Below are 16,269 nucleotides of genomic sequence, written 5' to 3'. Positions count from 1 at the left end.
ACGAAAATATATGTTTTGGTACGAACAAACTATTTAAATAAATACATTTGAACCAAAATTTGGTTACCAAACCTACAAAAAGGTCTATAAATCAATCAATTGCCACAAATATGGCTCTATTGCTCCAATGGATTCTTGCAAAACTAGTAACAAAACAAAATGAAAATTTAAAGTATGACTCTACACATCAAAATAAGAATATAAAAAAGATTTATATTCAGTTCATTTAACTGCAACACATTCATATACACAACACATTCACTTACACATGCTATAAAAGACCTTATAAAATGGATAAAAAGATACAATAAGAGAGAGGACATGAAATTCAAATTCAAACAAACTTCTATTTTATAAGGCCTCAATGCTTTTTTTTCCTTTTTGTTGTTATCTTATCATAAAGAGAAAAAGACCATACCTAAAAATAGTTGATATGAACTTCCATTCTAAAGGAAATGTTCACACAAGAACTCGTTGAACAAAAAACAACCCAACATAAAGTTTCCAATTATCAACACACAAAGCTATCAAATATTTTCATGAATTAAAAATCAAGCTTAAAGATAGAGAATAAGAAAGAACATTCACGAGGAAGTAGTAGAATTGAGCACTAATTCAAATGCATGACAAAGCTTTAGGATATGTAACAGAGCATGCATGTTATGGGTTAACTCAAAGGACCCGTCCATTGTTTTTGCTAATTCAAAAAACTTAAGTTATTCTAAATAAGGTTTAGGGTTTAGGGCAAAAGGAACCAAAGTTTATGCATGTAAATGTTCTTGAAATGAAAGATTTTATACAAGTAATATGTTACAAAAACAAATATATGATGAGAACTTTTGTTAACATATATACAAGAAATTGCTCACCCATGTATAAAATAGAACTTTTTCAAGGGGATATGGTTTTCGATTAAAGGTATTTGCTAAGAAAAAGGAGAACATCAAAACCATCAGAAAAGTATATGTATAGTACAAACATGTGTGAGCAAGGAAATGAGAATAAACTGAGGGAAAAAGAGAGAAACAAAAGAGAAGAAAAATAGAGAGAATTTTTGGATGACCTTAATTTTAGAGAACAAGCAAAAAATGAGAAAGAAGGGTTCTAGACAAGTTACTTTCCGAAGCATCAAAAGGATCTATTCAAGAAAGTGAAGGTGTCATGAAGGCCATCCTTAAAGTACTATGTAAGAAACCATAGCAGAATATAAAACCAAGTATCCAAATAATTTTCTATTCATTCCAAAAAGTCATTACTTGAGAAACAATCCTAAATACATCCTAAGGCTAAATAATCTTTTCAATAAGAGAGGAGATTGAAATTCCTGCACTACTAGAAATAAAACCTAATACTAAACATGTATGACCATAACAACTAAATTCTAGAAATTGCTTAAAGGCCCTGCACACCATCAAAGTTTAAAATCTAACCATTCATTTTTCATTCTCTTTTTTCCAAAGCTTCCTCACATAGCCATGAAATCTCCCTTGCCCTTGATTTCCTAATTTAAACAAACAAAATTCAATTAAAAATCAACTAAAAATCAACCAAAGGCTTCATTGAGGCATTTCATCAAACACATTGTAAGCTACCAAAATGTTTCATCACATAGCCAACAATATATTTCACAAAACCATCAATATACCTTTAGAGAATCACAAAATAGTTAAAATGCATTTTTGAGTTATAGTACCTTAGGGAATGGACAAAGGCATTGTTTAGTTAGCACCTATTGCAAAGCAATATCTTGTTGTCAACGTGAAAACCAAACCAACCATTTTTAGGAGCACAGAGGAAACATATGCAGCCAATAATAATATCTAACTTTGCTATTAATTATAACAAATGAATAACAAACCAAAGAACATATAAGGTCACCCCACACGACCACACATCTGTAATCGGAAATGCACCGTCAGTAGACCCAAAAAAGATAAATAATGTCAACCTTAAAACACATCACAAGATAGAATGAGCATATTGATACACATGTGTGTGTATATATATATATATATATATATATATATATATATATATATATATATATATATAATTATATTATAACATTTACCTTGTCATCATACTCTTTCTTAAGCAACACCTCAGAAGCAATATGCACAAAATGGTAATTTTGATTCACTGCTACCACAATTTACAAAATAATAATATAAATTAACAAACAAAAGAAGTCTATGTATAGATTTCAACTATAAGAACAAAAGAAGAAGATTAATAATCCTGGTTTCTCATTATTAAAAATTAAAATCAACTGCACTAAAAGGACTGTTCCGCATCTTAATGCATTAGATTTAAAATCAGTTCTAGTAGTTTTTTAATCACAATTAGAGAACAAATTTAGGCATTCATGATGATGATACAATAGTCTTAATTTTAAACACATGCTATGCTACTACCTATCATCATCAAATCCACAATAAAATCAATGTGCATTATTGTTATAACTAATATCACAACCAATTAGAAAATTCAGTTTCCATAACAATGCAAATTAACACGTGCTCTAAGATTGCTTGTTTACAAAACTTTCCACAGAAGGTCTTCAATGTAGATTTCACTTGAAAATAAGATAATATAATTGCTTGTTTACAAAACTTTCCACTGAAAAACAATCCAAAAAGAAAAAATTACCTTTTTTCTAAAAGAAATCTATACACTACACAATAAGTAAGGACCCAATAAAAGTTATTGAGAAAAAAAAATGAAGAAAACTTATATTTAACCATCTTGAAGATGACTTTACAAGAATGAAATTACCTTTCCAAGCTTGAAAACTTTTGTCTATATGTCTCCAATTTTCTAATGGTTTCCTCCAAACTTTTTTTCTCAAACATTCAAAATCTAATAACTCATATATATCAAATGTGCATCCAAGAACTAGAAGACCAAAGTTAGAGTAGAACTTAAAAAGAAAAATGAGAGTAGATCTTGTGCAATCATCCTCAAAGTTTATTAGTCAACAAGGAAGAAAATTTCATACCCGAGGAATCATAATCTAGAAATTACTCTTTCAGTCATTTTCTCAAATAGTTTGCAGACAGAAGAACAAACAACAAAAACTAAACATGAATACCCACATCAAACACGTTCGAATCCATGAAGAAAAAGTAAATGAAGGCAATTAGTGGCAGTTAAGCAAAAAGGAAGTCGAAGAGCAAAGAACGAATCGAAGAACGAAAAAACAAAGAGGAGTTCTATAGGAATGAACGAAGAATGTACCAGACGGATGAGAAAGCGAGGAGAAGCACGGGACAACTGAAGACGACAAATGGAGATGATGTGCTTGGAAGAAACAAAATGTGGGAAATTAGGGCTTGGGGAGAAAAAGAGATTGGAAATGTTGATGAATCTAAGATAGGAGGAAGAAGAAGAAGCTGGAAAAGGGCAAGAGAGGAAGAGAGATAAAGAAGAAGAATGAAACGATGTACCTGTTCTTCCTTGGACGAGAGAAAATAGTGTAGAAGGATTTAGGGATAAATGTTTTGTGCAGAAGAAAAAATCGTGCAAGAGGTTTGATACCCTTCTCTTTTCTTTCTTTCCTTTCATTTGATTTAAAATAAATATTTATTATTTTATTATTTATAATTAATGGCAGTTAAAAATTGTCATAGATTTATGACATTTAAAAACTGTCATAAATTCTTCAAATTCTTCAAATTCCACATTTTTCTGAAAGAAACGCGCATTTTGACCTTTTATGACATTTTTTTTCTTCCCTCCTTTCAATTTGAGATAGAATGAATTGTCATAATAGAACTCTTTTCTTGTCGTGTGTGTTTGAAACAGACAACTTTATGTGAATGTGGCACTGAATCTTGTAAGTGGTTTTTTGAAGACTTCTTTGATTTCGAGAATACTACAACAGCTTTAGGGGAAATAAATGATTTCCATATGAATTACTATGAATGATTAAATAATTTCCACATGATTTTATGAAAACTTTTGATAAAACTGAAATGTTGCATTTCGCCAAATGCATTGGATGATTTAAACTAAACTTCACATGACTTACTGATTGAAATTATTTATAACGCATTAATGCCAATTTGATTCATTAATGATGTTGATAAAAGACACCACTCACTAGACATTTTTATCTAACTTTGAAAGAATGTACTATGGTCACTTATGTAAAATAATAATGCATTATCGCATAAGAATAGAAGAAAACAAAAGGAAAAGAAAGCTACATAATTAACTTGAGTATCGCATCTTACAAAAGAATCCTATCCTTGTTCTATTACGCTTCTAGTATTCTATCGCAGGAATTAAGCAAAAAGTAGTGATCGGCGATAAGAGTGCCATGCAAGAAGACAAGTACAACCACCATGGTGTTACGTAATCGAGCTAGGTGATATGGTGTCATAGCAGAAAAAATAGGATGACGTGTATGATAACTGAAAAAGAACGATATGACATCTGTGCAGCGCTCACTAATACATCTTTACAAGCAAACATTAACGAAGCATGGTTTGTCTTGTCACATCTATCAATCCTCGCATATAAGTATAGGTCTCTACTTCAGAGTTAGGTGTGCAATTTTCGCTAGAAAGCAAGTTCATTTCGTCCATCCTTTCTTCCCTTTTAATGTTTCAGGTAAGAACCTCGAACAAGAAGAGAGAAAGAGTCCTTCATCCAATACTTTTCCCTCAAGAATAGGCAAAGATTAGAGAAAAGGAGTACAAGATATCACGCTCTAAGGCTCGAGGCTTTTCTTGGTCTTCCACTTTTTGGTTATATTGTATTTCTGCATAAAATGTACTTTACGATCGAGAAGCCTTAAATGCTATTTATAGTAGTGATACATTTCTGCTTTCATTCCCTCATTTCTCTTTCGATATACATGACTATAATGTTTGGTTACCCTTAAAGCCATAGTATGTGTTTTAATATTGAAGAATCAGGGTTTATGTTGTATAAGTGTTGCTTAGTAAACACAAATATCATAACATTGTTCATTTAAAAGAAGAAGCTATGATATTGATTGTTTTCACCTGACAAGTAAGAATACATATTACCTAAACAAGCAGAAAGGAGAGGGTAACAATACAATCTCATTGTTGAATTCCTTCTTTACATTCGTTAAAGAGGTGTCAACATTTGTGGCAAAAGCGATGAGAGGTGGCTAGTCTTTATTAAGGAGGAATCACTTATAATGTAGTCAAGCTGATTAGATGTAAATTATAGCTTAACTTCAGTATTTGGATCCCAAAAGGTTGCTCATATTAATTTTGAAGTTAATACATGTTTTGAATTGCTTTGAAGTTTTAAATCACTACTTATTTCAATGAGTTAACCAAACTTTACTTCATTCCAGCATGTACTTGAGTTCATTTCTCAATGCACCATACTACCCTATTCACCTTGCGCACCTCTAAAAGCACCAGTGTAAATACTTAAGGTTACTTAATTGTGCATATTTCTTTATTGTATAGAATACAAAGCATGAGTTAGCCATTTTCTAAGTTCGTTAGGAATATCAATTCTCTGTGTTCGACTATGGTTTACCCAGGAAGCCACTCTTCGTTTGCACTTGGACGGTAAAGAGGAAAACTTTTCGTACACACATAGCATTAGTAGTTTCGCAACACATGTATAGGAGTGCACCTTTTTCTATATAGTCCTATCAAGTTTCCATTCACTAGAGAAATATGAGCTTTAATGTCGGTTGGAAAAACTGGAAATGGATCTTTAATGTCATTTTTTAAAACGCGGATGTTTAATGTCGGTTTTAAACCGACATCAAAGAGGGAGCTTTAATGTCGATTTAAAACCGACATTAAAGCTATGGTTAATTTTTTTTAATTTTTTTAATTCTATAAAATTAAGTCAACAAAATTACAAGCGACATTAAACTTCATATGCTCTGTGGATCTCACGATTTCTTCTCAACTCTCACTTTAGTCTCTCACGCATTTCTTCCCTCCCTTCTCAATCTCACTTTAGGGTTTAGGGTCGAACCACCACCGTCGAGTCATCTATCGTTGCACCTTCAGGCTCAATCATCCCTTGTGCCCACACCACCGCACCACCTCAGATCTTTAAAGATCTGCTGTCCACGTTGTGCCATCCCAGATCTTTGAAGATTTGCCAAACACCAAAAAAAGAAAAAGGTGTTCAAGCACACTGATCTTTGAATATATCTTATTGGATGCAAGCTTACAAGAATACGGTGTTGTTAAGGGTACTATATTGACTGCTTGACGCGTCTCTATTGCTGCAATCTCCTTGGTAATTATGCTCTCATTCAAAGAGAGCGAACAACAGTGAGAATCATCTTCTTGAACCTTCAGGAGAGGGATTTGTCCATGTTTATGTTATTTGGTCTTTTATTATGTAAAATACTGATTTGAGTTCACTGCAATGAGTTTTTCAGTTTTCTTTCATGATATTGCATTATTGGAAGAAGGGTAATGTAAAGAAGTCATTCTTAGGAATGGTTTTGAAATAGTTAAAATCACTTTTGTCATGTTTTTAAAAATATTTAAACGATTTGATGTATGAGTTTACACTTTTTTAACAGGTTTTTCTTAGAACCAAAGATGTTTTTGCATGTTTAAAAGAGCAATTTTGAACATTTTTGCAATGATTTCTAACCATTTCAAATTAGGGAGGATTGGTTCTGCTCATGAACGTAATTTTGTTGATGACCAATTGGGGAGAATTTTGATATTTCGGGGAAAAACGACTTGCTGGAGGGTTATTAGTTCGGTAGTGAAAATGGTGACATTAGAAGAAATATGGCCTTTAATGTCACTTAGTGACCGACATTTTTGCAAGCGTTATTAAAGGCCTTTAATGTCGATTGGGCTTTAATGTCAGTTTATAACCGACATTAAGGCCTTCAATGTCGGTTATAAACCGACATCTTTGATGGTGTCATTGAAGACCTTTAATGTCGGTTGGTCTTTAATGTCGGTGGAGAACCAACATTAAAGATATCTTTAATGTCATTTATGAACCGACATTGAAGATATCTTTAATGTCGTTTTTACACCGACATTAAAGATGTCTTGAATGTCGTTTTTAAACTGGCATTAAAGATACCTTTAATGTCGAATTTAAACTATTTTTTATGACGGCAAAGCCCACATTATTTGGCTCGAATTATGTCCAGAAATGTTCGTCATCATATATTGTAAAAAGTAAAAAATTACTTGCACGCTTGCTATAGAATGCCTACTACTCAATGGAAAACCTTATAACTATTTCACCTGCAATGCACACAAGAATACCTGAAATTCCAGCATACACTTCCATATAGAACTACAACAAATACACATCATCCAACGCCTACATATAATCACATATCAATAAACACAACTATATTTAACACCATAAGACCAAGTACTCAAAATCTTATAATATATCCACCTACATATAATCACATATCAAACAATGCATGCTGTCCTCACACACACACACACACACACACACATAATTACACATATCAAACAACGCATGCTGCTCCTCCAAAAGCTAAGAGCGAACAAATTTTGAAGTGTGTTTGAGGAACCGTAGGTAAGTTACTATATATAATATGCATGTGAGTTATAATAAAAGTTTGTAGGTTATAATAGACGTTTATGTTTTGAGGTACATACAACTTTTATCTATATAGAAAATACAACCATTGTAATAAAATTGAAAAGAGATGATATATAGTAAGACATAGTAAACCATGTAACAAATAGTAACTCACTAATTAACAAACAGATTTCTAAAGTCAGTAATATTATAACTAATTGTAAGTTATCTTATTATATATGTATAATCGGAAACACATATTAGTATAGTCAGAACCTCAAATATATAGGAGTATACGGGACTATATAATAGTTCGCTATCACTCCGTAAAAGCTAGATTCAAACACCAAGCAAAAATTATATTTTAACCTAAACTAATAATTCTTGAGGAAAGAGGGAATAAATGCCATGTCATCTTCCCTTTACTATTTATTGAGGGCATTGTGTGACTTTCTTAAGCAAGTCCAATTTAAAAACTTATACAAATCAAGACTCATTTATTTGCCCTCTTAAAGAAGGAGGAAGAAACACTATTTGCCCTCTTGAGATAAATCCGAAATGGGAAGAAACCTCTGAATGTCGGTTTCCTGGAGGAAAAAAGGAAAATAGCACCAACAATGGCAACCAACGCCGTTGCTAAACCAATGAGAAGAAGACAGCTCAATCAGGCTCAATTATGTTAAAAACCCCAACACTTCAATTAGTAAGATGATTCAGTGTAGCAACTTCATATATATATCTTGTCAATATGACATTCTTTTTTAGAGGTGCGTGACCATATGATTGCTTCTGTTATTGTTATTTGAATATTATAATTTCTTAGTTTGGTGCATTCAGCTTGCTGAAGTTCTTGATGTTGCTGAATACTACTTATAGTTTTATTTTCTGGAACAACTAACTGCTCCTGAAGTGAGGAATATTCTCTTATGTCTAGCTTCTTAAATAGAATTAGATCAGACGACGAGTTTTTTAAAAGCTCTATTCAATAAATTATCATTTATGTTAGCCAACTAATCTAATAGTAGTACAAAAATATAATAATTCAAGATGTATTAGTTTTTCCTCATTAATTTTGCTTTCAAAATTTTCAAAATTTTTCTCATTAATTGATGCAAAGAATCAATTCAAAGGACCTTGACAACGAAGCTCTAGTATTCGAACCAGTTTTAGGTTTCATGCTTGCAATAGTATATCACAACCCTCAAATGAAGGAGGAAAGCCAATTGAAATTACAGAAGTGTTGATACAGTTCTAGGTGTCTAAGGAGATTTATGATAAGGATACTCAACACTTCAATAATCAAGATGTATCCCCATGTCCAAAAAACAACAAGAAACAGTGAATCACAGTCCAAAAACTAAATTAATCTACACCCAAATAATAATCACACGAAGAAGAATAATGAATATTAAATCATAAAAACTAATGCCTACCTGTTTCACCGAGTTTAAGTTGTATTCTATACCATCATTAATGTCTAAACTATTAGTAATTTCCAATCCAAGTAAAGATTATGAATTAAAATTCATTTCACCACATATAAACTCCGAATCTTTGTCGATCATTGCAAAAAAGAAATAACATAATTTCCAAAAGGAATTTTCGAATAATGCACCCAAAGAGAGAAGCCATGCTAAAATACATAAAATTTCAAATCTCTTCCCACAAAGAAAATCCTATTTAATTAGACCTGATGTTCTTTCCTATTTTTTCACAACCAAATATTACAAAGAGCACAAACCAATGTGCCCTACCCAAGAAAGCTTACTCCATCATATATATGTTCAAGCAATGAACTAAAGATATGCCAAAAGTCTACCAAAATAGAAGGATTAATATGAGAAATCAAAGGTACCCATAAAAAGCTTGCTCCATTATCATATATGTTTGAATAAGAAAACAATGAGGTACAACAGAACAAGGTACCAGAAAGAGGTTGAAACTTAATGTTTGCACAATTACCTCTGGTCCACTTGCTCCCAACCGATCAAATCCAAAGTCAAGAACCTAGAAGATGCAAGGAAATATTAAAAAGCTACAACCTTATATTCTCCAAGTTCATATAAGTATACACGGGTATGCACTGACACCGTTATTCATTCTCCTAATATTTTTTACACATTTCTTCTCTTTCCCACCTATGATTATCTTTGAGTAACAATAAAATTAACAAATTCAGATAATGCATTTAGTTCATACATGTAGATCGTAATTTTCCTTTTCTTTCAATGAGGGACCTCTTAAATGAAAGTGTTTGTTTTATACGTCAGTTCAATTAAAATGAAATTAACAAGGACAACATTATTATTGCTTCAGACCACATGAGCTAGATCTAGTTTTGTTTATTTTATTAATGAACATAGTAGCTGTCTGTTTTTAATTTTATGAAATTTAGCCAAACTTTCTTCCTTTCTCTCAAACCAAATGCTCTAAGCTTAGAAAGCGATGTGGTTATGACAAATCTTGTCCTTAGCTTAACTTGAACAATCTAACTCATACGCATAACTTTTACTAATTATCATATTCATGGTGACTAATTTCTACTTATAACAGCACTTTATATATTTAACAAGTTACTAGCTAGTACAAAATTATGAACTGATACTAAAACAAACTTTATGAACATTTCAAACTAGTTTTATGAATCCCTTCGACAAAGCAACCCAACCAATGTAATTTAAAGACATGTTCAAACACTTACAACTGAAGACATACTTACAACATATGGACCCAGCATGTAGCCACTAACCACTAAATGCACGAGAAATGTTAACAAGACTAGCACAAAAGACTAGCAACAAAAAATAATTATCAAACATGTGAAGAAGAGAGAACAAAAACAAAGGCTTCTTCTTCTAAAAATTATCAAACCAACAAACAATTCGGTAAGGCTACCATCAGTCACACTGAAATCGGAATGAGAAACCTAATACTATCAAATACAATACAATAATCATGCTAATTTTGAACTTATACTAGATGGGTGAACAGAATAAATCAATGAAACAACAAAAGGAGAGAAAAAAGAAGGAAAACATTAGGGTGGAAATGAAAAACGAGTGGTGGCGCGACTATACCAATTGGGGAATGAGATAGTTTACGAGACAGATGCAGGCGAGTTTGAGAATGTGGGTGCAGATGCGGGTAACCTTACCAACAACAACTGTGATTTGATGAAGAGGTGAGAATATGAGAGGGACGGAGATGTAGGCGATTTTGTTTAGAAGGTAGGTGCAGACACTGTAACTGTTAAAGGTAGGAGCAACATTAATTGTCTTGGGTGAGAATGTGAGAGGGAGACATGGGTGAGTATGTTTAGAAGGAGTGAAGTATGAGCGAGTTTGTTTAGAAGGGGTGGGCGAGCACAACGACAATGGTGGCGGCAAGCACAACGACAATGGCGACGGCGATGGTTATTCGAATTGAAGAAAAGGGTGATGGTTATTCGGAGAAGAAAGGGAAAGATTGAGCGATGATATTGAGAGGAGAAGAAGAACTATCCGGGACCAGATTGAGAAAGAGTAAAGTATGAGAGAGAAAGAGTTATTTATTACAAAATAAAAATATTTAATTTAAAATTAAAATTAAAATGAAACATTGATGTCAGTTTTCAAAAGGGAGGTTGTTTAATGTTGATTTAACCGACATTTAAGCTCTCTCTTTAATGTCGATGGAACATCCGCTTTTTCAAAACCGACATTAATGTTTATTTTCTATTTTTCCCAACCGACATTAAAGCCCATATTTCTTCTAGTGTAAAGCTTCGCATTGAAATTGATTCATTTATGGATAAACATATTTTGTATTGATTAGATTTCGTAAGGCACATTGTCATCTACCATGTAGAATATAGAATATTTCTGGTGTTAAAATAGAACCACTAAAATTACGTATTAATTAATGAAGCATTCATAGCTATGTATTTAGGTTAAATTTGATCTGGTCATGAACTGTGTCATTATGTTGTCTTCAACTCTCATCTCAGAATTCGGGTTACCTTGAGCGCAATGCATACTACAGAGAAGACATGAAGAAGCTGACCAACGCACTTTTGCAGTGCATTAGGTTTCAGGATATCGCTTTTAATGGTAATTCTAATAGGTTTATAAGATTGTCGGTCTTGATATTTTAAGATCTCCCATTTGATTTCCTTAGATTTTTTATGAAGGTTATGGAAAAGTAGATCCTATATTTCATTCTTACACGATAAAGAATGGTTAGGTTGTTTTGCATCAATTTTTGTCTAAGCAGAAGCTAGCTAAAATTTTGTATCCATTTGTAGTAAACTTCAGTCTGCATATATAATGAGTATAAATATATTTTTATTAAGCATACACACACACACACACACACACACATATATATATATTTTCTTCAGTATACAAATATTTGAGTTGGTGGGAACCTTTTTAATCCCTTTATTGTTTGTGACTTAATCCCACCATGGTCTGTGTTAGTGTTGGAGAAATTTTACACACTTATGGACACAGAAGCAAAAATTCAGCTTAATTAATTAAAAATTCAACAAAAAAATCCACCTGGCCAGAAAAACTCCTTTCTTTTTTTCATATATGAATAATCAATTAAAATGTCTTATTAAAGGCTTACAAAAAACTGACACTTACTAAAAATAAAAAACACGTTCTTACACTACTTACCCGTTAACTTAACAATTACCCACTAACTTAACCTATTAACAGAGAATAAATTAAGAAATATTAAATTAAATAATCACGTAATTTGAATGAGTCTTCAATACTGCCTCTTGATTCAAATTTGCTAAAACCCATCATAGCTCTAAAGTAACAGAACTTCTCCTTTGATAAAGCTTTTGTGAGAATATCAGCCCACTGCTCATTTGTGCTGCAATATGACAGAGAAACTTTTTGTCTTTGCAACCAAATCACGAATAAAATGGAAGCGAATATCAATGTGCTTTGTCCGGCTATGAAATGTCAGATTTTTCATCATTGAGATCGTTGCTTTGTTGTTCCCTCTTGCTCATGTTGGAGTTCTGTTAGCATTCTTCGCAACCAAATTGCCTGACATGCTGCTGAAGTTGCTGCAGCATATTCTGCTTCCGAAGATGATAAAGCAACAGTTGCTTGTTTCTTCGAGCTCCAAGTAATAACTCCTGACCCTAAAGTGAAAACATTTGCTGAAACACTTCGCCTATCATCCAAGGAGCTCGCCCAATCACTGTCTATAAACCCGCATAATTTGCTATCAGAAACTTTAGAGTACCAAATGCCATATTCTATAGTTCCAGCAATGTATCGCATAACCCGCTTTTCTGCTCCGAAATGATCCCTTGAAGGACATTGCATAAACGTGGAAATCACACAAATAGAATACGAAATATCGGGACGGGTATGAGTTAGATAAATCAAGCCTCCAACAAAGCTTCTAAACCGCTGCGCATGGGCCATCTCTGCACCATCATTTTGTTGCAGCTTCTCATTCACATTCATTGGTGTAGTTGCTAGCTTGCAATTGATCATACCAAATTATTTGAGAAGATCCTTGGCATATTCTTTTGTGAGATAAATATCCCACCATCAGTTTGACAAACTTCTAAACTAAGAAAGAAATGCAGCAAACCTAAATTTGTCATCTCAAATTTATCCTTCATATGTGATTTGACCTCAGCAACAAGAGATTTAGATGAACTAGTATAAATGATATCATCAACATAAAGACAAACAGTGATGAAATCATTTTTACCTCCCTTTTTCACATACAAGGTAGGCTCATTTGCACTCTTTTTGAATCCATTTTGGTAAAAATATCCGTAGATTTTACTATACCACGCCCGAGGAGCTTGTTCAACCCATACAACACCTTTGTTAACTTATACACCTTTTCTTCGCTGTTCTTTTTAACAAAACCTTCTGGTTGTTCAACATAGACTTCTTCTTGCAATTCTCCATTAAGAAAGGCCGATTTGACATCAAATTGATAGACCGGCCATTGTTGTTGTGCTGGCAATGCTAGAACAATCCTCATAGTTTTGAAACGAGCTACAGGAGAGAAAGTTTCCTCGAAATCAATACCATGTTGTTGTGCATATCCTTTTACCACAAGACGAGCTTTGTGCTTCTCTAAGCTCCCATCTGCAGCAAATTTCGTCTTATACACCCACTTCAAGCCAATTGCATTTTTTCCTTCCGGTAAATCTACCATTTTCCATGTTCCATTCTTCTCAATAGTTGTCATTTCTTCCTTCATTGCTTGTTACCATTCTTCTTTGCTTGTTGCCTCATTATAACACACTGGGTCAGAAACCATAAGAGCAAATTGAGAAGAATTATAGATATCTTCTATGGACCGAAACCTCTGAGATGGTAATTCATTCAATGTTTCATCATTATTTAATGAAGAATGGTAACTTTGTGGTGTTGATCGAGTACTCGACGAAGGTGTTGAGGTAGGTGTTTCCATTGAGGATTCAACCACAGTTTGTTCTCCATCATTTGTCAATTCACCATCCACCAGAGAAACATATTCTTCACTATTTTTCCAATCCCAACTAGCACTCTCATCAAACACTACAATAACCAACTTGTGAGAATTTTTCCATTAAGAGGGTTATACAATCTATATGCTTTGGATTGAGTACAATAACCAACAAAAATGCAATTTTTCAGATTTTTTATCATGTTTTTAACGAACTTGAGAAGGTACCAAAGCATAAGAAATACAACCAAAAACTCTTAAATGGCTTACATTGGGTTTTTTGCCATACCAAGCTTCAAATGGAGTTTTATTCATGACAACCTTTGTTGGTGAGATGTTCAGTAGGTAGATGGAAGTCGAGGCTGCTTCAGGCCAAAAATCATTCGAAAGGCCTTTCATTTGTAACATGCTTCTTGCCATCTCCACCACAGTTCGATTCTTTCTCTCGGCTACCCCATTTTGCTCTGAAGTATAAGGTGTTGTCAACTCCCTATGGATGCCATGTTCCTCGCAAAAATGGTTGAAATTGTTGGACAGAAAATCTCCACCTCTATCACTACGAAGAGATTTGATGAACATGCCACTCTGCTTTTCTACCTTTGCCTTGAAATGCTTGAACTTCTCAAATGTTTCTGATTGGCTTTTTAGAAAATATATCCAACTCATACGGCTATAATCATCTATAAAAATCAAGAAATAAAAGCTCCCACCAAGAGACTTTGTTTGCATTGGCCCGCACAGATCAGCATAAATCAACTCGAGACACTTCGAGGCTCTTCAAGCTTTCCCAATAGGAAAAGATTTTCGAGTTTGTTTTCCACACACACATCCTTTACAGATATTAATAGCACTGATTTTCGGTAACCCAATAACCATATCTCTTTGATTTAGCAAAGAAAGCCCTTTAATATTAAGATGTTTATACCTTAAATGCCATAACTCCGAGTTGTTCTTTGTTGTATTAGTTGCAGTAGCAGTAAGAGCAAAATTTTCCACATTTGAAACTTCCAGCGGAAACATTTTGCTTTGGGTCATCTTTACTTTCGCCAAAACTCGTCCTGTTTGCTTATTTTTTATCAGGCACGCACCATCATCAAACAAGATAGAATGCCCACTCTCCATTAGTTGTCCAACACTCAGCAAATTATATCCAATATCGGGCACATACTGAACATTTGTGAGAATTCTATTTCCATTGTGAGTTTCAATTCCCATCGTTCTTTTGCCTTCTACTTGTAGCTCCTTGCCGTTTCCGAGCTCCACCTTCAACTTTTCTCCTTCGTTAAGCTCCTTGAATACAGGCTTCAAACCTGTCATGTGATTCAAATGACCGCTATCAATGAACCACACCTCCGTTGTCTTTTGATCACTGGGTATGTTTGTCATAAAAAGCTTATTTTCACCATTTCCATTATTCTCAGATGCTTCATTTTGTTCTGTGAAATTGGCTCTATGATTTTTGTACCAACAGTCTGCCTTTACATGACCAAACTTCTTGCAATGGTAGCATTGAATATTAGCTTTGTTGCTTGATTGCACTCCGAACTGCCTTTGTTCTTCATTTTGGTTACATCCTTTTCCGGTACCACGACCTCGACTACGATATCCTCCACTTCCTTGGCCTTGAGTCATCACACAATCACTGTCATTATACTTTGGAACTACATCCTTTACCTTAAACGCTTTTTCTTCGTTTTTTTCCATCGATATATTGATTCTCGACTCATGTGCTTGAAGAGATCCCATTAATTCAATCAATGTGAAAGTGGACAGATCCTTTGATTCTTCTATTGCAACCACAACATGATCAAACTTCGGAGTCAAGCTTCTTAATACTTTCTCCACTATAGTTTGATCCGTAATCGTCTCGCCGTATGTTTGCATCTGACTAATAATTGTCGTTGCCCGTGACAAAAAATCAGCAATTGATTCTCCATTTTTCATCATCAAGGTCTCAAAGTCTCGTCTAATTGATTGCAATTTAACCACGAGTACTCTTGAATCTCCTTGAAATGCCTTTTGCAAAATCAGTCACGCTTGTTTTGACGTTGTTGCTGCAGCAATCCGCGAAAAAACATTGTCATGGACTGCTTGTTGAATAATCACCAATGCCTTTGAGTCTTTCTCCCTGTTCTCCTGCAACTTGCCTTCGTCGTCAGGATCTGTATAGCCTTGTTCTACTAAGTCCCATAAGTCTTGAGATATGAGAAGAGTCTTCATACGAATACTCCAAAACTCGTAGCCTTCTCCTTTGAAGATTGGAATGAG

General features: G+C 33.7%; 1 long non-coding RNA gene across 3 annotated transcripts; it reads right to left on the bottom strand.

Annotated features, from left to right (window-relative positions):
• Positions 1–1,207: 1,207 nt before the first annotated feature.
• Positions 1,208–3,543, bottom strand: LOC103491948 (uncharacterized). 3 transcript variants are annotated; one of them, XR_538183.3, is made up of 4 exons: positions 3,238–3,543; positions 2,072–2,139; positions 1,694–1,895; positions 1,208–1,501 (listed from the first exon to the last, which is right to left on the bottom strand). It is a non-coding gene; the product is annotated as an uncharacterized LOC103491948 (long non-coding RNA). The 3 variants fall into 3 exon arrangements; XR_007817440.1 differs by having other exon boundaries at positions 2,072–2,142; positions 2,776–3,542; XR_007817434.1 differs by having other exon boundaries at positions 2,776–3,542.
• Positions 3,544–16,269: the final 12,726 nt, after the last annotated feature.

Source organism: Cucumis melo, chromosome 2, assembly GCF_025177605.1.
Source record: "Cucumis melo cultivar AY chromosome 2, USDA_Cmelo_AY_1.0, whole genome shotgun sequence".
In the NCBI taxonomy this organism is placed as follows: Eukaryota; Viridiplantae; Streptophyta; class Magnoliopsida; order Cucurbitales; family Cucurbitaceae; genus Cucumis; species Cucumis melo.
This window is presented reverse-complemented; position numbering and strand designations above follow the sequence as displayed.